This window comes from Electrona antarctica (assembly GCF_951216825.1).
Source record: "Electrona antarctica genome assembly, chromosome: 3".
In the NCBI taxonomy this organism is placed as follows: domain Eukaryota; kingdom Metazoa; phylum Chordata; class Actinopteri; order Myctophiformes; family Myctophidae; genus Electrona; species Electrona antarctica.
In genome coordinates this window covers 57,256,670-57,281,410 of record NC_136808.1, presented here as the reverse complement: position 1 = coordinate 57,281,410, position 24,741 = coordinate 57,256,670, and positions in this window count along the sequence as shown.

Genomic DNA, 24,741 nt, shown 5'->3' with positions numbered 1-24,741 from the left:
CCAGTGTAAATGCTGCAATTTGCCTCTCAGCTGGTAGAGGCAGCTTTGACAACGGCTAAACAGCTCGGAGGCACAAAAGCAATCAATACAGATTCTCTGCTCCACCCCGAGCCCACCTGCTCTCTGTTCTGAGCCCCAGACGTGGAGGCAGCTAGCCCCCACCCACACACACACACACACACACACACACACACACACACACACACACACACACACACACACACACACACACACACACACACACACACACGCACACGTCTATCTGGTGTTTAATGTTCCCGACGTGACTCTACACAGTGAAGAAAAAGGCCTGGCCTGGTGAAAAGTGACACTATTTGTTTTGTTTTTGTCTGTGGTAAATTCAATCATGTCATGTGATTTATTTGTTTCTATATGTGCACAGCAGTTACTATGATGTATACTTTGCTAATTCACTTTATGGTGCGTGCTCAATTCTAACCTCATTCCCCACCAGTTGTTTCTCTGCATTTCTCCCTGTTATGCTCCAGTTGGACAGCCTACTACGTCTACTACCTCTGCACTCACTTTAACCGAGGAGAAGCCAGAAACACACACACACACACACACACGCACGCACGCGCACACGCACACGCACACACACACACGCCTATCAGAAACACACACACACGCCCATCAGAATGCTTGTTACGTTCCAAAATGACTTGGGCAGAAAGTGCTTTTATGTCAACCTTTTGACTAGGCAGAAATCATTTTGATAATAATTTGATAAAGGCTGATAACATTGGCAACTAGATACAGTGCCCCTCTGGGCACAGGTCTCCACCAGGGCAGGTCAGGTTGTGGCCTCCTGGTGGTGCTATAATAGCCCAATGTGAAAAGGGTGCCATTTATTCTTATGCCTTGGATGGCAATTGGATGATTTGAGGCATTTTGTTCCAAAAATGTGTTTTGCAAAAATCCACCTGTTGTTGGTGCTGTAACAGGCCAATGTGAAAAGGGTGGGATATATTCCTCAGCCAAGTAGGAAAGTCTGTGAAAAATGTCACGTAAATTGCACGCCGCGTTCATGATTTGAGGCATTTTGTTCCAAAAATGTGTTTTGCAAAAATCCACCTGTTGGTGGCGCTTTAACAGGCCAATGTGAAAAGGGTGGGATATATTCCTCAGAATGTAGGAAAGTCTGTGAAAGATTTCACATAAATTGCACGCTGTGTTCATATTTTGAGGCCTTTTGTTCAAAACGGGCCAATCCTGCAAACTTTGAAAGCCAATGTTAGCCAGACCCGGCTTGAACACATGACTACAGAGATAGTGTGTAACGATTTGCAGGATTTTTGGACAGAATCTGGAGGAGTAACATCAAAAAATGTGTTTTTCAAAAGTCGGCCTCCTGGTGGTGCTATAACAGGCCGTTCTGGAAGATTTGGGGCAGAGGTTATGAGGCTAACAATCTTTTAAATATTTTTTGTGCGTGTGCTATTTTTAATCCAAAATCTGAAGCCGAAAATAGCAGATCTACAAGTTCACAACGCAGTGCCACGGATGTAACCAAACCGGGGGCTGCCCTTAAGTCAGACCTCCCGGCTCCCGTTAGTTCGACCTGTGCTGCGGGTTACAAATCACCCGTGGCTTCCTGTCAGGTTAGGGTTTGGCATAAAGTGTTAGTAATGGTCGGACTAACGGGATGTTGAACCAATGCCACACTACCGAACTTTAATGGCCTGTACTATAGCCTAACCCCTATAGTTCAGGCCCTTAGGGATATTTTGTGCTAATTCATCTAAAAGCGCCACATTTTGCACAGATGTAGCCCAGGGCATGCTCTAATGATGTAGCTAAGGCACCTGAGCCGGCGACCTTGGGAAACTTTGTGATAGCTGCTGAAAGTATGGAATGGGATAGGCTACCATTAACAACCTATATAAGGCAACATTTTCTAAATTTCATTATGCTTTAACTGGCTTTAAGTAGCATGTGACATGTCAAACTAGGGGGGGGTTTCATGATTCTGAATCCATTGCGAGCATTCATTTTGCACGAAAAACAGTCCTTGGGCTTGGGCAAAATTCGGCCATGGCCACTTGCCCAAATGTGATGACCTCATCACATTTGTGTTGACCTCCTCACATTTGTGATGACATCACGTTTGTGATGATGGCTATGGCCGTTTTCAAACCAGTACTGGATCGATTCGCAGTTGAGTGTACGGTTGAGTTGAGTGTATGGTTCTCAGCAGGAAACCGATGGATTGTGAAGTCCAAGTAGGGAATGAAACATTATCAGTATCTCAGGGTCTTGTTCACGAGTGAGGGGAGGACGGAGAAGGAGATCAGCCGGAGAATCGGAGCAGCAGGGGTAGTATTGCAGTTGCTGTATTGCACTGTTGTGACGAAAAGAGAGCTGAGCCAGAAGCCAGGAGTTATCTTCGTTCCTACTCTCACATCATGAAGTGTGGGTCATGACCGAAAGAATAAGGTTGCGAATAAAAGTGGACGAAATGAGTTTTCTTCGATGAGTGGCTGGCATCTCCCTTAGAGATAGTGTGAGAAGTTCAGTCACGCGAGAGAGACTCGGAGTAGAGTCGCTGCTTCTTCGCTTGGAAAGGAGCCAGCTTAGGTGGTTTGCATATCTTGTTAAGATGCCTCTCGGGGGTCTCCCCAGGGAGGTCCTCAAGGCACGTCCCACTGGGAGGAGACCCGGGGGCAGACCAAGGCGCAGTTGGGGGATACAGGCTTTAGTTCCGACATACTATTGTTCAGACTGTCATTAGACCTACAACCTACCTCGGCTCAAACCCTAACCTAACCATAACCGCAAGCACGGGAGCAGCACATGTTCGACCGCATCTGCGTGTGCATCCCGCAGTTGGAGGAATCACATCGAGTAACTGGCCATGGAACGCCCCGGGATCCCCCAGGAGGAAGTTACTAATGTTGCTCTGGAGAGGGAAGTCTGGAGCACTCTGGTGGAGTTGTTGCCACCGCGACCCGACTACGGATAAGCAGTTGAAGATGGATGGATGGATGGACTCAAATACTATACTGCACTTGTGGGGGACATTCAGTTTATTAACACAAGCATGTGCACGCACGCACGCACGCATACACACACACGCACACATGCACACACAGACGCATTCCTCCTCCTCTTTTGACTCCTCTTCTTTTCATATTTGCAATGTTGTTGACGCTCCCATGTTCATAGCTGGGGTCCATTTGATGCATGTGTCAGGCGTAAGGGGTTGCAGGTTGAACTGATTACATCAAACTCCAGTGTGTGATAAAAAAAAAAAAATTAAAAAAAAGAAAAGAGCACAAAGGTGTCAATCTGGGCGCTGTGATGGGAGATCAGTAGAACAGTAATGCAATGGTAGTGAGTTATTAAATGAATAAAGAGGCAGAGCTGCTGAAGAGTATTGATTTCTCGCGGCTCCCAGAGGCTCCGAGGGCTTTCAAGACAGGAGGGGGGAGGACGGACACACACACACACACACACACACACACACACACACACACACACACACACACACACACACACACAGTAACGGCAACAACAACGAGAATGAGAGAAAGGTTGAAGACTGAAAGGATAATGGCCCCTGCAGTAGTTGCAGTCCTAAGTTAAAACGGCCACAGATCTAGGCAGCTAACCCAATTGCAGACACGGACAAGAGAGGTAAGGCGAAAATGAAGTCTTTATTTGAACCTGGCTGGGTTTATGAGATGTTTGGGGCGGGTAGGTGAAGGTGGGTATAATGGATCCCGGAGGTGGCAGCTACTGTAGCTCGGTGGACTGGCAAGTATATACGGGTGCAACAGTTAACCCCGGCCTCTGTGGCTGACCGAAGGAGTCCATCAGGGCTCTATACTAGCTTCTTTTATGATATTGTGGTCAAAGCTTTAGCGTGATATCTTTTATTTTGATTGATTGATTGATTGATTGATTGATTGATTACGTTATTAACAAGTTAACAGTACACTACAGGATGTATGATGAATAACATACTATATGAGACACTTCTTGATAAGTTGATTCATTCTAAAAAGTTAATCGATATATACAGAATAATCGCGAAGAAAATAATCGATACATGTAGCTGGCAAGGCAATCTGGCGGTGCATGCAAACTAACAAAGGAGTTGGCAAAGCTGGCACATTGATTGGCAAAGCACCCTGGTGCCAGAGCTCAAAGCACCCTGGTGCCAGAGCTCAAAGCACCCTGGTGCCAGAGCTCAAAGCACCCTGGTGCCAGAGCTCAAAGCACCCTGGTGCCAGAGCTCAAAGCTGGCACATTGATTGGCAAAGCACCCTGGTGCCAGAGCTCAAAGCACCCTGGTGCCAGAGCTCAAAGCACCCTGGTGCCAGAGCTCAAAGCTGGCACATTGATTGGCAAAGCACCCTGGTGCCAGAGCTCAAAGCACCCTGGTGCCAGAGCTCAAAGCACCCTGGTGCCAGAGCTCAAAGCACCCTGGTGCCAGAGCTCAAAGCACCCTGGTGCCAGAGCTCAAAGCTGGCACAAAATGGGCAAACCATGATAATGGCACAAGGTGGCACCAGTGGTGGAAAAAAGTACTCAAATATTTTACTTAAGTAAAAGTATCAATAAGGCAATGTAGAAATACTCTGTTACAAGTATAAGTTTGGAATTCAACATTTTAGTACCAAAAGTGTAGGGTGGTTACTGTATGTTTTGTAATAATAATAATCAAAATCTACAAAGAAACTGTAGTAACTACATTTTCTAATAATTGTAGTGGAGTAAAAGGTATACAATATTTGCCTCTGTACTTCAAAATTGTACTTAAGTACAGTACTTAAGTAAATGTATAATTGGGTTGATTAAACACAACACCAAATCTCGCTGTCTCTCCAAAAACACACCAAGAACACAACACACATACTAAAGGTGGCCTTACACTAGCCGATAATCGGGCATTTTTGACGCTCGGGGGGTGCCCGACCGCTCAAAGCGCGATCGGGATCGGCCCGATCAACATCAAGAATGTTTGATATTTGCTCTGCCCCGCTCCAATTATCCTGTAGTGTGTGGTGCTATCAGATTTCAGATTGAAAAAAATCGGCTAGTGTAAGGCCACCTTTAAAGGTTGGGGCCTATAGGGCACCCTCAGTTGCAAATTCTGCCCCCCTTAGTTTAGGTTTTATTACATAGGCCTATTGTTTTACTATATAATAAATCACACCTGTGTGAACTGAGCGGTGCAACTATGCTGTTATTGTTATACTGAGTGAACTCTATAAGTGCAAACCCCAGGTCACACAGCGCTAGCCGCCTTATGCTGCATTCACATGGAATCAGGCAAGCGGTAGACGGAAAACGGCAAAAACCTGCTGGACGGCACGGAACGGCAAAAAGATTAAATATTTTAAAATTGACGCCGTCTGCCGTTACCGTCTCCGGTTCTGGCTGCCTGCATGGCTGCCGTGCTGTCCTGTTCCGTTCACCGACCTGCTCCCGTCCACTAAAATGAGTTTTCCGTCTATACCGCTTGCCTGATTCTGCTGGACATATAGGAGGGGCTATCACCCCTCAAAAATGAGATGTGCCCCCTCGCCATTTTCAATTGCTCCCTCAGTCATTTCATCCTGGAGTCGAGCCTGGGTTGGGGTACATTGATTTGTAGATAAGAATAAAAAAAAAAAGCATGCTTAATCGGAGGAGTGATCGACAGAATAATTGCAGAATAAAAGAGAAATAATCGATAGTTGCAGCCCTCCTACGATTGTGGGAAAAACCAGACAGGCAGACAGGTGTTACAGAGGAGGAGGAGGAGGGGGACTGACACAGTGGAGACAAAAACTCAGTTTGGTCTCAAGGTTCCTCACCGGGGCGGTGATCGCCCCGATGAAAGGACTCATTTGGAACCATTTGTGCTCTCTCTCTCTCTCTCTCTCTCTCTCTCTCTCTCTCTCACACACACCACATCTATAATGCACTCAACAATTCACACAATTTAATGCCGCACTCTCTCACACATTGCACACTCAGATAGGCAATATACGTGTGCAATATATGTGTGTGCAAGAGCTTCCCCCTGACCACCTGGGGCCTTGAGGGGGTGGGGGGTGGGGGGGGGATCAGTTAAAGCACCTCTTAATCATAAAAAAGATGAAGCATACCAGCTTTAACAAAGGCTCTGATTTGATGAACGGTCTTATCGGATAAACAAAAACGTGGAAATTCCCCCAGCCCTGAAGGTGAATGAATACCTGCCGGATCTATCCGCTCCCTCAGTGAAAAGTACTAACATTTTGTTTCAGGGAATTTAGGCCTTTTTTATGTTTGTGGGCAAATCAATGAATTGCCTAATTCTTCTAATCTAACCTAAATTGTCTGAATCGGGCGAGCTACAGTAGAGATATCATCGCTCTATAGGACAGAAACCTTGTATGTCCAAAAGTGTTATTTTTAAGGTCATAGAAAATAGAACCAAATTCCAATGGAACCAAATTGTATACTTGTACTACTCACAGGCCCTTGGAAATACTTTTTAATTGGTTAAATATTTAAGAAAAGCCAGAAACACATTTAACCACTTTAACTTCAATTTCCCAATTAAAAAACGCAAAACAAATCTACAATCACAACGCATTGTGAGCATGGCTATTTTCGCAACTTTCGCATCACCCTTGTACAGTATATGACAAAGTAGGGCATTAAACAAAAACATTAAACGTTTAAATATTGGAGACGCAAGCTTTCTGGGCGACAGTGACGATACGCTCTTCGGTCGTCTTGTTAGGGCGCTGACGGGAAAAAAACCACGAGGCGTTGCTTCTCTTTGTGTCACGGTGGTGATGAATGCCCGGGGCCTTTTCCCCCAGTGCAAATGTGAGGACGCCAGAATCCATCTTGATTTCCAGAGTCCATCGGAGAGAAAAGGGGAGGGTCAGTGTCCATCCGTTAGCCTGACATGACACTTAGCCTCCACTACAGCAAGGACTGACCACTGACCTCCAACTAGATACTGTGTGTGTGTGTGTGTGTGTGTGTGTGTGTGTGTGTGTGTGTGTGTGTGTGTGTGTGTGTGTGTGTGTGTGTGTGTGTGCGTGTGCGTGCGTGCGTGCGTGCAGAAGTCGCTGATACAGCCTTCTTTTATTCTTTTGTGTCTGTGTTCGTGCACTCTCTCTCTCTCTCTCTCTCTCTGCTTTTGTCTAGTATACCAACAACAGTCTTGCACATCCTTGTTGGGTTATACTCATTGCGTCAGTATCCAAGGACATTTAATATGATGCTATAGTCTGGTTATAAGGAAACCTAAAGGGCCTCTTGAACACAGCAACACAAAGGTATATCGGCGTGCTGGCATCATGTCTCTATTAGAGTTAAAGGTATATCGGCGTGCTGGCATCATGTCTCTATTAGAGTTAAAGGTAGAGAGGTAGAGTTAAAGGTATATCGGCGTGCTGGCATCATGTCTCTATTAGAGTTAAAGGTATATCGGCGTGCTGGCATCATGTCTCTATTAGAGTTAAAGGTATATCGGCGTGCTGGCATCAGGTCTCTATTAGAGTTAAAGGTATATCGGCGTGCTGGCATCATGTCTCTATTAGAGTTAAAGGTATATCGGCGTGCTGGCATCAGGTCTCTATTAGAGTTAAAGGTATATCGGCGTGCTGGCATCATGTCTCTATTAGAGTTAAAGGTATATCGGCGTGCTGGCATCAGGTCTCTATTAGAGTTAAAGGTATATCGGCGTGCTGGCATCAGGTCTCTATTAGAGTTAAAGGTATATCGGCGTGCTGGCATCATGTCTCTATTAGAGTTAAAGGTGTATCGGCGTGCTGGCATCATGTCTCTATTAGAGTTAAAGGTAGAGAGGTAGAGTTAAAGGTATATCGGCGTGCTGGCATCATGTCTCTATTAGAGTTAAAGGTAGAGAGGTAGAGTTAAAGGTATATCGGCGTGCTGGCATCATGTCTCTATTAGAGTTAAAGGTAGAGAGGTAGAGTTAAAGGTATATCGGCGTGCTGGCATCATGTCTCTATTAGAGTTAAAGGTATATCGGCGTGCTGGCATCAGGTCTCTATTAGAGTTAAAGGTGTATCGGCGTGCTGGCATCATGTCTCTATTAGAGTTAAAGGTATATCGGCGTGCTGGCATCATGTCTCTATTAGAGTTAAAGGTATATCGGCGTGCTGGCATCAGGTCTCTATTAGAGTTAAAGGTATATCGGCGTGCTGGCATCATGTCTCTATTAGAGTTAAAGGTATATCGGCGTGCTGGCATCAGGTCTCTATTAGAGTTAAAGGTATATCGGCGTGCTGGCATCATGTCTCTATTAGAGTTAAAGGTATATCGGCGTGCTGGCATCAGGTCTCTATTAGAGTTAAAGGTATATCGGCGTGCTGGCATCAGGTCTCTATTAGAGTTAAAGGTATATCGGCGTGCTGGCATCATGTCTCTATTAGAGTTAAAGGTGTATCGGCGTGCTGGCATCATGTCTCTATTAGAGTTAAAGGTAGAGAGGTAGAGTTAAAGGTATATCGGCGTGCTGGCATCATGTCTCTATTAGAGTTAAAGGTAGAGAGGTAGAGTTAAAGGTATATCGGCGTGCTGGCATCATGTCTCTATTAGAGTTAAAGGTAGAGAGGTAGAGTTAAAGGTATATCGGCGTGCTGGCATCATGTCTCTATTAGAGTTAAAGGTATATCGGCGTGCTGGCATCATGTCTCTATTAGAGTTAAAGGTATATCGGCGTGCTGGCATCATGTCTCTATTAGAGTTAAAGGTATATTGGCGTGCTGGCATCATGTCTCTATTAGAGTTAAAGGTGTATCGGCGTGCTGGCATCATGTCTCTATTAGAGTTAAAGGTATATCGGCGTGCTGGCATCATGTCTCTATTAGAGTTAAAGGTATATCGGCGTGCTGGCATCATGTCTCTATTAGAGTTAAAGGTGTATCGGCGTGCTGGCATCATGTCTCTATTAGAGTTAAAGGTATATCGGCGTGCTGGCATCATGTCTCTATTAGAGTTAAAGGTAGAGAGGTAGAGTTAAAGGTATATCGGCGTGCTGGCATCAGGTCTCTATTAGAGTTAAAGGTATATCGGCGTGCTGGCATCAGGTCTCTATTAGAGTTAAAGGTATATCGGCGTGCTGGCATCATGTCTCTATTAGAGTTAAAGGTATATCGGCGTGCTGGCATCAGGTCTCTATTAGAGTTAAAGGTATATCGGCGTGCTGGCATCATGTCTCTATTAGAGTTAAAGGTAGAGAGGTAGAGTTAAAGGTATATCGGCGTGCTGGCATCATGTCTCTATTAGAGTTAAAGGTATATCGGCGTGCTGGCATCATGTCTCTATTAGAGTTAAAGGTATATCGGCGTGCTGGCATCATGTCTCTATTAGAGTTAAAGGTATATCGGCGTGCTGGCATCATGTCTCTATTAGAGTTAAAGGTATATCGGCGTGCTGGCATCATGTCTCTATTAGAGTTAAAGGTATATCGGCGTGCTGGCATCATGTCTCTATTAGAGTTAAAGGTATATCGGCGTGCTGGCATCAGGTCTCTATTAGAGTTAAAGGTATATCGGCGTGCTGGCATCAGGTCTCTATTAGAGTTAAAGGTATATCGGCGTGCTGGCATCATGTCTCTATTAGAGTTAAAGGTATATCGGCGTGCTGGCATCAGGTCTCTATTAGAGTTAAAGGTATATCGGCGTGCTGGCATCAGGTCTCTATTAGAGTTAAAGGTATATCGGCGTGCTGGCATCAGGTCTCTATTAGAGTTAAAGGTATATCGGCGTGCTGGCATCATGTCTCTATTAGAGTTAAAGGTGTATCGGCGTGCTGGCATCATGTCTCTATTAGAGTTAAAGGTATATCGGCGTGCTGGCATCATGTCTCTATTAGAGTTAAAGGTATATCGGCGTGCTGGCATCAGGTCTCTATTAGAGTTAAAGGTATATCGGCGTGCTGGCATCAGGTCTCTATTAGAGTTAAAGGTATATCGGCGTGCTGGCATCATGTCTCTATTAGAGTTAAAGGTATATCGGCGTGCTGGCATCAGGTCTCTATTAGAGTTAAAGGTATATCGGCGTGCTGGCATCAGGTCTCTATTAGAGTTAAAGGTATATCGGCGTGCTGGCATCAGGTCTCTATTAGAGTTAAAGGTATATCGGCGTGCTGGCATCATGTCTCTATTAGAGTTAAAGGTGTATCGGCGTGCTGGCATCATGTCTCTATTAGAGTTAAAGGTATATCGGCATGCTGGCATCATGTCTCTATTAGAGTTAAAGGTATATCGGCGTGCTGGCATCATGTCTCTATTAGAGTTAAAGGTATATCGGCGTGCTGGCATCATGTCTCTATTAGAGTTAAAGGTATATCGGCGTGCTGGCATCAGGTCTCTATTAGAGTTAAAGGTATATCGGCGTGCTGGCATCATGTCTCTATTAGAGTTAAAGGTATATCGGCGTGCTGGCATCATGTCTCTATTAGAGTTAAAGGTATATCGGCGTGCTGGCATCATGTCTCTATTAGAGTTAAAGGTATATCGGCGTGCTGGCATCATGTCTCTATTAGAGTTAAAGGTAGAGAGGTAGAGTTAAAGGTATATCGGCGTGCTGGCATCATGTCTCTATTAGAGTTAAAGGTATATCGGCGTGCTGGCATCATGTCTCTATTAGAGTTAAAGGTAGAGAGGTAGAGTTAAAGGTATATCGGCGTGCTGGCATCATGTCTCTATTAGAGTTAAAGGTATATCGGCGTGCTGGCATCATGTCTCTATTAGAGTTAAAGGTATATCGGCGTGCTGGCATCATGTCTCTATTAGAGTAAAGGTATATCGGCGTGCTGGCATCATGTCTCTATTAGAGTTAAAGGTATATCGGCGTGCTGGCATCATGTCTCTATTAGAGTTAAAGGTATATCGGCGTGCTGGCATCATGTCTCTATTAGAGTTAAAGGTATATCGGCGTGCTGGCATCATGTCTCTATTAGAGTTAAAGGTATATCGGCGTGCTGGCATCATGTCTCTATTAGAGTTAAAGGTATATCGGCGTGCTGGCATCATGTCTCTATTAGAGTTAAAGGTATATCGGCGTGCTGGCATCAGGTCTCTATTAGAGTTAAAGGTATATCGGCGTGCTGGCATCATGTCTCTATTAGAGTTAAAGGTATATCGGCGTGCTGGCATCAGGTCTCTATTAGAGTTAAAGGTATATCGGCGTGCTGGCATCAGGTCTCTATTAGAGTTAAAGGTATATCGGCGTGCTGGCATCAGGTCTCTATTAGAGTTAAAGGTATATCGGCGTGCTGGCATCATGTCTCTATTAGAGTTAAAGGTGTATCGGCGTGCTGGCATCATGTCTCTATTAGAGTTAAAGGTATATCGGCGTGCTGGCATCATGTCTCTATTAGAGTTAAAGGTATATCGGCGTGCTGGCATCAGGTCTCTATTAGAGTTAAAGGTATATCGGCGTGCTGGCATCAGGTCTCTATTAGAGTTAAAGGTATATCGGCGTGCTGGCATCATGTCTCTATTAGAGTTAAAGGTATATCGGCGTGCTGGCATCAGGTCTCTATTAGAGTTAAAGGTATATCGGCGTGCTGGCATCAGGTCTCTATTAGAGTTAAAGGTATATCGGCGTGCTGGCATCAGGTCTCTATTAGAGTTAAAGGTATATCGGCGTGCTGGCATCATGTCTCTATTAGAGTTAAAGGTGTATCGGCGTGCTGGCATCATGTCTCTATTAGAGTTAAAGGTATATCGGCATGCTGGCATCATGTCTCTATTAGAGTTAAAGGTATATCGGCGTGCTGGCATCATGTCTCTATTAGAGTTAAAGGTATATCGGCGTGCTGGCATCATGTCTCTATTAGAGTTAAAGGTATATCGGCGTGCTGGCATCAGGTCTCTATTAGAGTTAAAGGTATATCGGCGTGCTGGCATCATGTCTCTATTAGAGTTAAAGGTATATCGGCGTGCTGGCATCATGTCTCTATTAGAGTTAAAGGTATATCGGCGTGCTGGCATCATGTCTCTATTAGAGTTAAAGGTATATCGGCGTGCTGGCATCATGTCTCTATTAGAGTTAAAGGTAGAGAGGTAGAGTTAAAGGTATATCGGCGTGCTGGCATCATGTCTCTATTAGAGTTAAAGGTATATCGGCGTGCTGGCATCATGTCTCTATTAGAGTTAAAGGTAGAGAGGTAGAGTTAAAGGTATATCGGCGTGCTGGCATCATGTCTCTATTAGAGTTAAAGGTATATCGGCGTGCTGGCATCAGGTTTCTATTAGAGTTAAAGGTATATCGGCGTGCTGGCATCATGTCTCTATTAGAGTTAAAGGTATATCGGCGTGCTGGCATCATGTCTCTATTAGAGTTAAAGGTATATTGGCGTGCTGGCATCATGTCTCTATTAGAGTTAAAGGTATATCGGCGTGCTGGCATCATGTCTCTATTAGAGTTAAAGGTAGAGAGGTAGAGTTAAAGGTATATCGGCGTGCTGGCATCATGTCTCTATTAGAGTTAAAGGTATATCGGCGTGCTGGCATCAGGTCTCTATTAGAGTTAAAGGTATATCGGCATGCTGGCATCAGGTCTCTATTAGAGTTAAAGGTATATCGGCGTGCTGGCATCAGGTCTCTATTAGAGTTAAAGGTATATCGGCGTGCTGGCATCATGTCTCTATTAGAGTTAAAGGTATATCGGCGTGCTGGCATCATGTCTCTATTAGAGTTAAAGGTATATCGGCGTGCTGGCATCATGTCTCTATTAGAGTTAAAGGTATATCGGCGTGCTGGCATCATGTCTCTATTAGAGTTAAAGGTAGAGAGGTAGAGTTAAAGGTATATCGGCGTGCTGGCATCATGTCTCTATTAGAGTTAAAGGTATATCGGCGTGCTGGCATCATGTCTCTATTAGAGTTAAAGGTAGAGAGGTAGAGTTAAAGGTATATCGGCGTGCTGGCATCATGTCTCTATTAGAGTTAAAGGTATATCGGCGTGCTGGCATCATGTCTCTATTAGAGTTAAAGGTATATCGGCGTGCTGGCATGATGTCTCTATTAGAGTTAAAGGTATATCGGCGTGCTGGCATCATGTCTCTATTAGAGTTAAAGGTATATCGGCGTGCTGGCATCATGTCTCTATTAGAGTTAAAGGTAGAGAGGTAGAGTTAAAGGTATATCGGCGTGCTGGCATCATGTCTCTATTAGAGTTAAAGGTATATCGGCGTGCTGGCATCATGTCTCTATTAGAGTTAAAGGTAGAGAGGTAGAGTTAAAGGTATATCGGCGTGCTGGCATCATGTCTCTATTAGAGTTAAAGGTATATCGGCGTGCTGGCATCAGGTTTCTATTAGAGTTAAAGGTATATCGGCGTGCTGGCATCATGTCTCTATTAGAGTTAAAGGTATATCGGCGTGCTGGCATCATGTCTCTATTAGAGTTAAAGGTATATCGGCGTGCTGGCATCATGTCTCTATTAGAGTTAAAGGTAGAGAGGTAGAGTTAAAGGTATATCGGCGTGCTGGCATCATGTCTCTATTAGAGTTAAAGGTATATCGGCGTGCTGGCATCAGGTCTCTATTAGAGTTAAAGGTATATCGGCGTGCTGGCATCAGGTCTCTATTAGAGTTAAAGGTATATCGGCGTGCTGGCATCATGTCTCTATTAGAGTTAAAGGTATATCGGCGTGCTGGCATCATGTCTCTATTAGAGTTAAAGGTATATCGGCGTGCTGGCATCATGTCTCGATTAGAGTTAAAGGTATATCGGCGTGCTGGCATCATGTCTCTATTAGAGTTAAAGGTATATCGGCGTGCTGGCATCATGTCTCGATTAGAGTTAAAGGTATATCGGCGTGCTGGCATCATGTCTCTATTAGAGGTATATCGGCGTGCTGGCATCATGTCTCTATTAGAGTTAAAGGTATATCGGCGTGCTGGCATCATGTCTCTATTAGAGTTAGCTGAAGTGTCAATGATAAACAACCCTTTCTCTGCGCCCACTGTGGCAGATGATGTACCAGAGGTTCCCAACCTCTGGTACTAGTACCACCGGTGGTACTTGAGCCCCCTCTGGTGGTACACAGAGGAGTGAGTTGCCCAAAAAAGGAGTAAAAAGACAAAAGTGGAATGAAATATGTATATTACTACAGGTATTTTCTTCTGACCGAGCAATTGGTTGAAATAGGCTATCCAGCCGTGCTGAAATGAGCATGACAGCAACACCTAGCCGTTAATAGAATGTTTGAGAACGGATTAATCACATTAGAAATATCATAGCAGTTGTGCTGATTAGACAGGGTTTTGTCAGAGCAGCAGCATAATTGGCTTAGGAATGGAACAAAAAGGGCAGGTACAGTATGCTCCTGCATTTTAACATATATTATGGTGGTACTTGGAGAGCCAAATATATTCTGAGGTGGTACTTCAGTATAAAAGGTTTGGGAACCACTGTTGTATACAACCTAACCCTAATCTCACAGGGGAGCCACAAGTGAGTTTTAACCAGCTATATGCATGTTGGGAGCCACGGGTGAGTTTTAACCAGCTATATGCATGTTGGGAGCCACGGGTGAGTTTTAAGTCATGCTAGTGTTAACTGGCCACGCATGTGTCTTAACCGTCCACGCATGTGTCTTAACCGGCCACGCATGTGTCTTAACCGGCAACGCATGTGTCTTAACCGGCCACGCATGTGTCTTAACCGGCCACGCATGTGTCTTAACCGGCAACGCATGTGTCTTAACCAGCAACGCATGTGTCTTAACCGACAAGGCATGTGTCTTAACCGGCAACGCATGTGTCTTAACTCGCCAACCATGTGTCTTAACCGGCAACGCATGTGTTTTAACCCGCCAACCATGTGTCTTAACCCGCCAACCATGTGGCTTAACCAGCAACGCATGTGTCTTAACCGGCAACGCATGTGTCTTAACCCGCCAACGCATGTGTCTCAACCAGCAACGCATGTGTCTTAACCGGCAACGCATGTGTCTTAACCCGCCAACCATGTGTCTTAACCGGCAACGCATATTGGGAGCCGCGGGTGAGTCTTAAGTCATGCTAGTGTTGGCCACGCATGTGTCTTAACCGGCAACGCATGTGTCCTAACCCGCCAACCATGTGTCTTAACCCGGCCACGCATGTCGGGAGCCACTGGTGAGTCTTAACCAGTCACACATGTGTCAGACTAATGCCTGTCGGACTGTTAGTACGCCAGACCAACATATGCGCCCCATTCTACTCTACATTAATCACTGGCCATAGGTATCTCCAAACCAAAGGAGACGAATGTCTTATAGTAAGGGCATTTTATCAGGTATTTGACCAATCTGGGAACTAAATCGTTACCAAGAAATTTCTTCACCAATGTGTTTCTAAAGGTGTCTAATAACATGTACTAAAAGTTTGAAATTCAACTCCCGTGGGAAAATTGAGTTATTAGCATAATATGTGACCATACCCATAACATCCTATATAAGGCAAAAAAGTCCAAATTTCATCATTCTTTAAGTAGCATGTGACATATGAAACTAGGGTGATTTCATGATTCTGAATCCATTCCAAGCATTAGTTTTGCACAAAAAACACTCCTTGGGCTAAATTAGGCCATATCCAGTTGACCAAATGTGCTGACCTCCTCACGTTTGTGTGGCCGTTTTCCTCCCAAGGAGTGTTTTTTGTGCAAAACTAATGCTTGGAATGGATTCAGAATCATGAAATCACCCTAGTTTCATATGTCACATGCTACTTAAAGAATGATGAAATTTGGACTTTTTTGCCTTATATAGGATGTTATGGGTATGGTCACATATTATACTTTTAGTACATGTTATTAGACACCTTTAGAAACACATTGGTGAAGACATTTCTTGGTAACGATTTAGTTCCCAGATTTTCATAGATTTCTCTTACTATTACAATCGTTTTAGATTTGTTTTTTTGTTAGTTTTGGAGAGACAGGACACTTATAGGAAAGACATTATAAAACCATGGGCATTGCGATTACATGGATGACGCTTTTCATTGCTTTTGGGGGTCCTTGACAAAAACTTTGCATGCGAACCACTGATGTATTGCATATGTCTCAATTGATCTCAAAGTGCATTCCACATGCAGCTCGCGACACATACAAAGAGGAAGCTTTGAAGGAAGTGGAATCCACCCAGTCAGACGGACTCAAATTGGGGCTGATAGATTGATGGACGTGGTCCAAGAGCAGGCAGGCTGAACAAACAAACAAACAAACAAACAAACAAATACCGTAGATGGAAGACAGGACAGACCAGACAAAAATCCCACTTGCATTCAGCTGAGCTGGTTGATCACATCCACACCATTCAGACTGCAGGGAAATCAATAGTTCTCTCTACCAACACAGATGAATTTTTCAAGGGTGGACCCCAGTGCTATATTGAAGGACTCGCTATATTTTTGGGGGGATGAAAATAATAGTCTGTTAAACCTTGAGTGATGATCGCTTTCCTTTGTATATTGTATAAGGACACAGTCCTGTGACTCTCTAAACGGGTCTATGCATTGATGTGATCCCCAGGCAACACTGCATGGTCTTGAATGCATAGCCCATTGATTACAACTCATGTTATACCTGACTTTACCACCGGGGCCGGCCATTTTCCAAAGCATACATTATAGGTTTGTTTTGTGTTTATCTTTTGTGAACACAAAGGCCTGACTCACACCTTTCGATCTAGCATACAACATTGATGCATGCTAGATGTAAAGAAAGGGTTTGTTTACATCTTGCCCCAATGCATTTCCATTCCAATGGAAGTCACATGGTTTGACACAACATTTGTGTTGTACGGCTTTCGGCTGTGTGGGTTCTGGTGGGATTAGTTTCATCACTTCCAATGTTGCTTGTTGTTTACCCTATATACTGTTATGTGAGCTCTCTCTCCTGATATGATGAAAATGGTATCCTGACCACAATGTGTTTTTTTGTTTACTAAAGAGCTGGAGAGACAGGGAGACTTTGCTGAACAAACACTCCATAGCAGTGGTTCTCAAACTGAGGTCCAGGGCAGTGTTATTTTTGTCGACTAAGACTAAGACTAAGTCGACTAAGATTTTCGATATTTAGTCGTCTAAGACTAGACTAAGACTAAACAATTTCAGAAGACTAAATAGGACTAAGACTAAATGGTGTGTTATTCAAAAGACTAAGACTAAATTAAAATATAATGAAAAAACTGGTCCAGGGACCCAGAGGGTTCCTCCAGGGGGGTTCTAAATGGACACACTCAGATCTTTAAATGAAAACGTCTGAGAACCACTTCTTTATAGCAATGATTGCTATGGGAATATAAACGGTGCGCAGACTTCCTCCTTCTCTTCAGTTTATCTCTTTTGTTCGAGCACCCATTTCATTTTCTTGGATGTGCGTGCACCTCCTGACCAATATAGGGATTTAACACATTATGTTGACACAATGGCCCATCCTTCATTTGTACTGTATGTCCACTCCTATAACTTGGGTTGGTGGTGCTAATGTTTTTCTTTTTTTTTTAATGTTTTTTTTGTGGCTTTCGCCTTTATTTGATATTGTTTATGGAGGGACAGACAGTAGGCTGACAGGAAATGCGGAGAGAGATGGGGGGAAGACATGCCGTAAAGGCCATCGGGATCGGGAGTCGAACCCGCGGCACACTGCCAGACTGGATTACCAGCCAAGGTGCCTGGACCGCTGATTCACGGCCCAGGCCGGTGGTGCCCTAATGTAACAGTGTTGTATAATTACACAAAATATGATACAAATAAGTCCTTCTACCTGACTTAATACTCCATGGTTCATGTGTATAAGAATGCATTACAGGTCACAGCTCCTTTAAGTCTCCTCCTTGCCCCCCGTATAAATGCCTTGCCACACCTCCACCTCTTCCTTCTGTATTTCCGCATGGATAGAGGTGGGTGTCTTTGTTGTTCTCTGTATAACAAAATAAGCATTGTACTTGTTGCAAAATGATTTATAGGAGAGGAGTCCTTGCATTAGGAACTAACGTGGAGACGTGTCTGTGATTATTCCTTGTCAGAATAAATCGTTGTTTCCAAAGAGAGTTCTGGGTCCGTCTGTCCATTCAACACAACGCAGAGAGTTGAGAGAGACAGACTATACACCGGTTACACTAATAGAGGGTATGCGCATGCTTAAAGTGAATGGCACATCGAGTGGCAAATCGAGCATGCAAAGTGAGTTTAACATTGTTTAATGTTGTTTAATGCAATCAGATAGGACTTTTCTGTTTGGATGCATGGGCTGTCAAGGCCAGAAAGTTGTTTTTTGCCACTCAGTAGGCATTCCTGCATAACTTCCGGGTTTGATGATGATGTCACGCGCATACTCTCTATACTGAAAGTGAAAGCTCTCTGCCCGCATGTCCTCTGTACTACCACTAGAGGACATCGCTGCTGAGTGGGCCGACCCGCAACACCCACCCACAACAGATGGCGGCAGGTTATTGTCCTCAAGGCCATGGACAGCCATATAGGTACATATACGGTACCACGTTGTTGGAATGTGTGGTCATAGTGTCATGGCCGCCCCAATGCATTTCCAATGGAAGTCACATGGTTTGTAGTCCACATTTTGGACTACAAGCTGTTGTATGGGTTTCACACCGTGTGGCAACGATCGACCGGGGGAGTGATAAAAATAATAATAACGCTAAACGCAATATATCTTGAAAAAGCCTGGCAGAAGCTAAACGTAGCGAGCAATACATCAAAAATCTACAAGCTCAGCGTTGTGATCTTGTTGATATTCGCCAAATTTGAAACAGGGCTTAAACCGACATTTTTACCACTGGAAGGAACTGAAGTGGCAGGCCCTATTTGTAATAGATAATAACAGTAGCACAATTAGAACATTGCAATATATGGCCTTAAAAATAATGAAGTATGTGTATTTGGCTATAGGGTTTGACTGGATTGCTGAATTCCTACAATGCCCATAATGCTTTACTTCCCCTCCTTGTGGAGAGGGGGGGGAGGCTGGTGGTGTGACTTTGTATAGTCCAGGAAGGAAGTGAGACCACATTTTTACGACAAATTATGGTCATGAACATCATGGCGTCATGACTAAAATATCTAAAAACACATATTAGACACAAAAACCCCAGGAAAGTGTTTATTGTGTCCTAAACACCATTACAATAAGATCTGGTCGCAAAAGGGGCCCTTTAAGTGGGTCATTCGTCGATTCGAGTCAAAAGTACAATATCTGCCCTTGTCTCAATGGTGTAGTGCAGGGGTTCTCAACCCGTGGGTCGCGACCCCTCGGGGGGTCGCCAAAATATTTTAGGGGGTCCCCAAATTATTTAAAAAAAAAGATTTTTTTTAATATTTTATTTTCACGATTTAAAAAAAATAGCAGACCTACAAGCTCATAGCGCGCCACTCGGTGGCGCGCTATGAGCTTGTAGATCTGCTATTTTTCAATAGCTAAATTATAACAATGCTTAAAACACCAAAAGGGGTTCCCGCCCAAAATGGTTTAAGGTTATTGTAGCAGTCAATTTATATTGGGGGTCGGGAGGGGGCGGGGCGGGGGTCCCGAGACATTGCCAAAGCATTTCCGGGGGTCCCCGGACAAAAACGTTGAGAACCCCTGGTGTAGTGGAGTGAAAGTCACTCACGAGTATCGTAAAAGTATCAAAGTATCACAAAGATTAAGCACGGTATACTCGATTAAATGTACTTCCTGTGACCTCCTGTCCACCGGTGGCAGGCCAGCAGCCAGCGTACATGTGTTGTGTGTACACTTACGCACAACGCTTGCAGATGAGCAGCCATGTTGCATCCATAAATACAGCCTGTTGTCCAACAACACAGGGTTATTAACCCATTCTGGGCGGGAACCCCTTTTGGTGTTTTAAGCATTATGTTATACTTTAGCTATATTGAAAAATAGCAGATCTACAAGCTCATAGCGCGCCACCGAGTGGCGCGCTACGAGCTTGTAGGTCTGCTATTTTTTTTTAAATCGTGAAAATGTGCCTCAAATCTTTGAATATATATTCTTTCAGAGTTTCCGTTTTTAACTCAAATATTTGCTTCTGGGGGGTCCCTGGAACAACATATTTTCAGATGGGGGTCGGCGGACAATTACAGATAATTTTTGGGGACCTCGACATGAAATATTGAGAATCACTGATATAGAAACATGAGGTTTTTCCAAAAAAAAAATGTTTTAAAATATTGACGTCAGGCCAAAATGGGTTAATGCAGTTATAGTGTCGAGGCCCCGACTGCAGCGCCGCGTCTGCTAGCCTGAGCGCAGTGTAACCCAACAGCCCGTTAATGCAGAGTGGGAGAGGCTGTGAGAAGCGCCAGCCCACAGCGGCGGCGGGCGGCCCCTGATTCAATCCTCTCCCCTGCCCGCCTGTTTTAACACAGGATCCTTTAATCCATTCAGGCCTGACGTCGAAATTTAAAAAAAAAAAGTTTTCTAAATCATGACAATTTTCGGAAAGATTTGAGGCACATTTTAACACATTTTAGCACATTTTTCAAAAATAGCAGACCTACAAGTTCATAGCGCGCCACTCGGTGGCGCGCTATGAGCTTGTAGATCTGCTATTTTTCAATAGCTAAATTATAACATAATGTTTAAAACGCTAACGCTAACGTGACATGGATGCGTTCCAGGTCTCAATGGATTAATGCAGCCCTAACGACATTTGGAGGGGAGTATTTTTAAACGAAATGAAATTGCTCAGGCGCCACCTCCGTCTGCCCCCGGTTGTTGGCGAGCGCTGCATGGGGATACAGTTCCCTCCCCTGCAGCCACCCCCCCCCACTGTCGGGTCTGCTCACACACACAGAGAGGCTGCAGGAATTCTAACTGCCGCTAATGAAGACAGGGAGAGTGCTAGTGCTCGTCTACTATAGTATTACACTGTCATATAGCTGCACTCTAATGCAACTGAGACCTATAGGTGGTGCAGGCGGTGGTGGTGTGGCCGCTCGCTCCTGATCAGTGGCGTGCACAGATAGACACTAGGGGGTGCTAGAGCACCCCCTGCCCTTTTGGCAATGTGCCCTTTTGAAAAGAAAAAGAAGAAAAAAAACATTTTTTTCTCTCTTTTTTTTTTTTTTTTAAATAGCAGACCTACAAGCTCATAGCGCGCCACTCGGTGGCGCGCTATGAGCTTGTAGATCTGCTATTTTTCAATAGCTAAAGCATAACATAATGCTAACACCAAAAGGGGTTCCCGCCCAAAATAGATTAAGGCAACCGGCCGGTTCCACGCGCTGCACAAGGTGCCCTTTTTTAACTTGAGCACCTGCCCCTCTAAATGTCTGTGCACGCCACTGCTCCTGATGGCGTGTAGAGCTTATGGGCACGCCTCGAAAAGGTTTCAACTCTGATGTTATAAAGATCAGTGTCGCACAAAAAAAAAAGTTTAAGCAAGCAAGATTCTACAAGTACCTTAAATGTGTTTGTTCTCAAACCTTTTCGTGGCATGGACGCCCAAAATCATATGTAGCCCATTTGGCCGTGTACCCATGGACCCCCAATATGAAAATGTTTTCTGCAATCATGGACCCCAAAGAAGAGAAGATGTGTGTGTGCATGTATATGCACACACTATATGTATACTGTTGATCAACAGCTAAAATCTAAAATGACACAGATGCTTTCCCGGTTTTATTGGGTCAATCCCTATTTTATACTTTATCGATCGGTAACTACCGTCACCGATCTACAGATCATAGCCGATCTACAGATCATAGCCGATCTACAGATCATAGCCGATCTACAAGCTCACACCTTCAATCTTTGAACATTTTCCCCTATAATGGCATACTGTCCCAAAACAGAACGTGGTTAAACGCTTACATACTATTTACTCAACCTTCAGTGTTTAAGTGGAGCAGTCACCCCCCCCCCCCCCCCACACGCACACACACACATGCACACGCACGGACACGCACGGATACGCACGGACACACACACACACACACACATGCACACGCACGGACACACACACACACACACACACACACACACACACACACACACACACACACACACACACACACACACACACACACACACACACACACACACACACACACACACTCCCCCAGTCCCTGATCGTTGGTCATGCAATGCCCTGTGTGACATTTTCAAGCAATCAATAATTTGGTGAGGCAAATTGTTTTGCTGAAATGTGGCCCTTCCAACATCAGAAAAAGGCAGGGAAGCATTGCAGCCTGTTAATTATTTATTAAATCAAACTGGCAGATGATTGTACTGATACTTATATGTTCTTTCTTTTTCATACTTAATACTAGTACACGTGGAAAGTAGAGAAATCAATCCCACAATGTTTTTTGAACGATTGTTTTGCACTTTAACCTACAAATTCACATCTAGACTCAACTGTTTCTTGTGTGTGTGTGTGTGTGTGTGTGTGTGTGTGTGTGTGTGTGTGTGTGTGCGTGCGTGCGCGTGTGCGCGCGTGCGTGCGTGCGTGCGTGCGTGCGTGCGTGCGTGCGTGCGTGCGTGCGTGTCACATGTAGTAGTGGTTGGATGTTCTACTCTGTGAATCTTTGATGTGACCAGCGGTGTGAGAAGAGGACGGTGAGGCTGGAGGTCAACAGGGTGTGCAGGTTGACATACAGACAGAGAGAGAAGCATGGGGGACAGGGGAGTCTCCTTGATGTTTGTCCTGTCGATAGCTTTGCTCAGGGGACTATTCTGTCTGTCTGCCACCTATACCTCAGCTGCAGGTTGTCGGTAGAGACCATCTGATATGGCCTGCACTGCCTTTGGCCTTAAACTCCTTTGTCCCAATTGCTATACAGCAGTGGTTCTCAAACGTTGTCATGTCAGGGAGCCCAAAATGTATAATATCTCTGCTGTCGGGAAGAAACCACTAAACTCCAAAATGTTCATTTTTTTAGGAAATGAAAAATATACGGTCACATTTTCAGGAAATCTATTTTTCAGGAAATCTATTTTTTTAAAACAAAGCGATAGCAGTGCCTCATCAATGTTGGTGTTGTGACTTTATATATTGTCAATAATGAATGCCACAGACGAAAAACAGTCCACACTATTGATCCATAATGTATAAATGATAGATAAGGGTTCAGGACAACGAGGCCTTTTCGCGGAGGGGTCAGAATGAAATTTGGACTTAAACTGTTTTTCGTCTGTGGTACTCTTCCATGAGAGGGGGGGGGGGGAGGTGGTGGAGTTAGCTGCTTTAGCAGACAGTTTGAGGGTCCAATGGAGTTAAGATGTTTTGACCTAAGCACTTTTTACTACATTTTTAATAGTCAAATAACAAGATAGGGTTGAAGTGGTTGAACTGATTTTAATGCTATTTTAAAGGTAGGGTAAGTCATGTGTGTGTGTTCAGTAACACCAGGGTTTGCTTGTCTCTCCAGCTCTTTAATCCATTCTGGGCTGGACCCCTTTGGTGTTTTAAGGATTATGTTACAGTTTAGCTATTGTAAAATAGCAGATCTACAAGCTCATAGCACGGCACCGAGTGCCGCACTACGAGCTATTTTTGAAGAATCATGAAAAGTGACAAAGTGTTTGAGAACAACTGACATAGAAACATAGCTTTTTCAAGAAAACAGTCAGGATTTAGAAGACATTTGTAGAATCGTTCCCAGGTCAAAATGGGTTAATAAACAGACAATCCATTTTCAGGTCATGATAGCAATTGTATCCACTCAGGAGAAGAGAACTCACTCAGGACACGGATAAACAAGGGAAATTGGAAGTGATGAAACAAAGAGATGAGCAGATCAAATTGGAACTGGAACACTACAAAAATTGAAGCTGACAAATGGGACATTTGCAACTCACCTGAAAATGTATTTTCTATTTATTAAAGAGCTGAAGAGACAGGCATAGCCTACCCCTGTTACTGAACACACACGCTACACTTATACAGTGCTTTAACCTTTAAAAGGTTTGTTTTGACCAAAACTAGGATCATGTTTTTGTTTTCTCCTCCTGATCCGATTCCAATCATTAGATTTTTCCCGATCCGATATTTATATTTTTACAGAACACTTATGCCTTATGGCAATAGTAAAATATCCAAAATCACAGCCAATATCCAAGTCTAACATCATGATATGGATATTAACCCATTTTGGGCGGGAACCCCTTTTGGTGTTAGCAATATGTTATGCTTTAGCTATTGAAAAATAGCAGACCTACAAGCTCGTAGCGCGCCACTCGGTGGCGCGCTATGAGCTTGTAGGTCTGCTATTTTTGAAAAATCGAAGAACGACTGACATAGAAACATAGCTTTTTCAGAAAACTGTCAGGATGTAGAAGACATTTTTAGAATCTGATCTCAGGCCTAAATGGGTCAATACTATAGGGATGTCCCGATCACGTTTTCTTTTGCTCCCGATCCGATTCTGATCATTTGAAAATGACATGATCGGCCCCCGATTTCCGATCACGTGATCGGATTGGGACAACCCTAACCAAAACAATATCCCTTGCTGGGACTGGCTATACTTTCCATTGGTTCAATATTTCCGAAACAACACACAGACGCAAAGGGTGTTCAATAGCACTGATTTATGCCCCCCCCCCCTCAAAAATGGAGTTAGGTGGTTTCCTCCTGACAGCAACGAACTGTTAACGAGGGACTTAGTCTAAGTCTAATGTATGCTCTGTAGCACGCCGACCCACACACTCACAACACGTTGGCGAACACAAATCGCTGTGAGCTTGTAGGTCTGCTATCTTCGGTGTCAGGCGAATCTGACTTGCTTTGGCCTC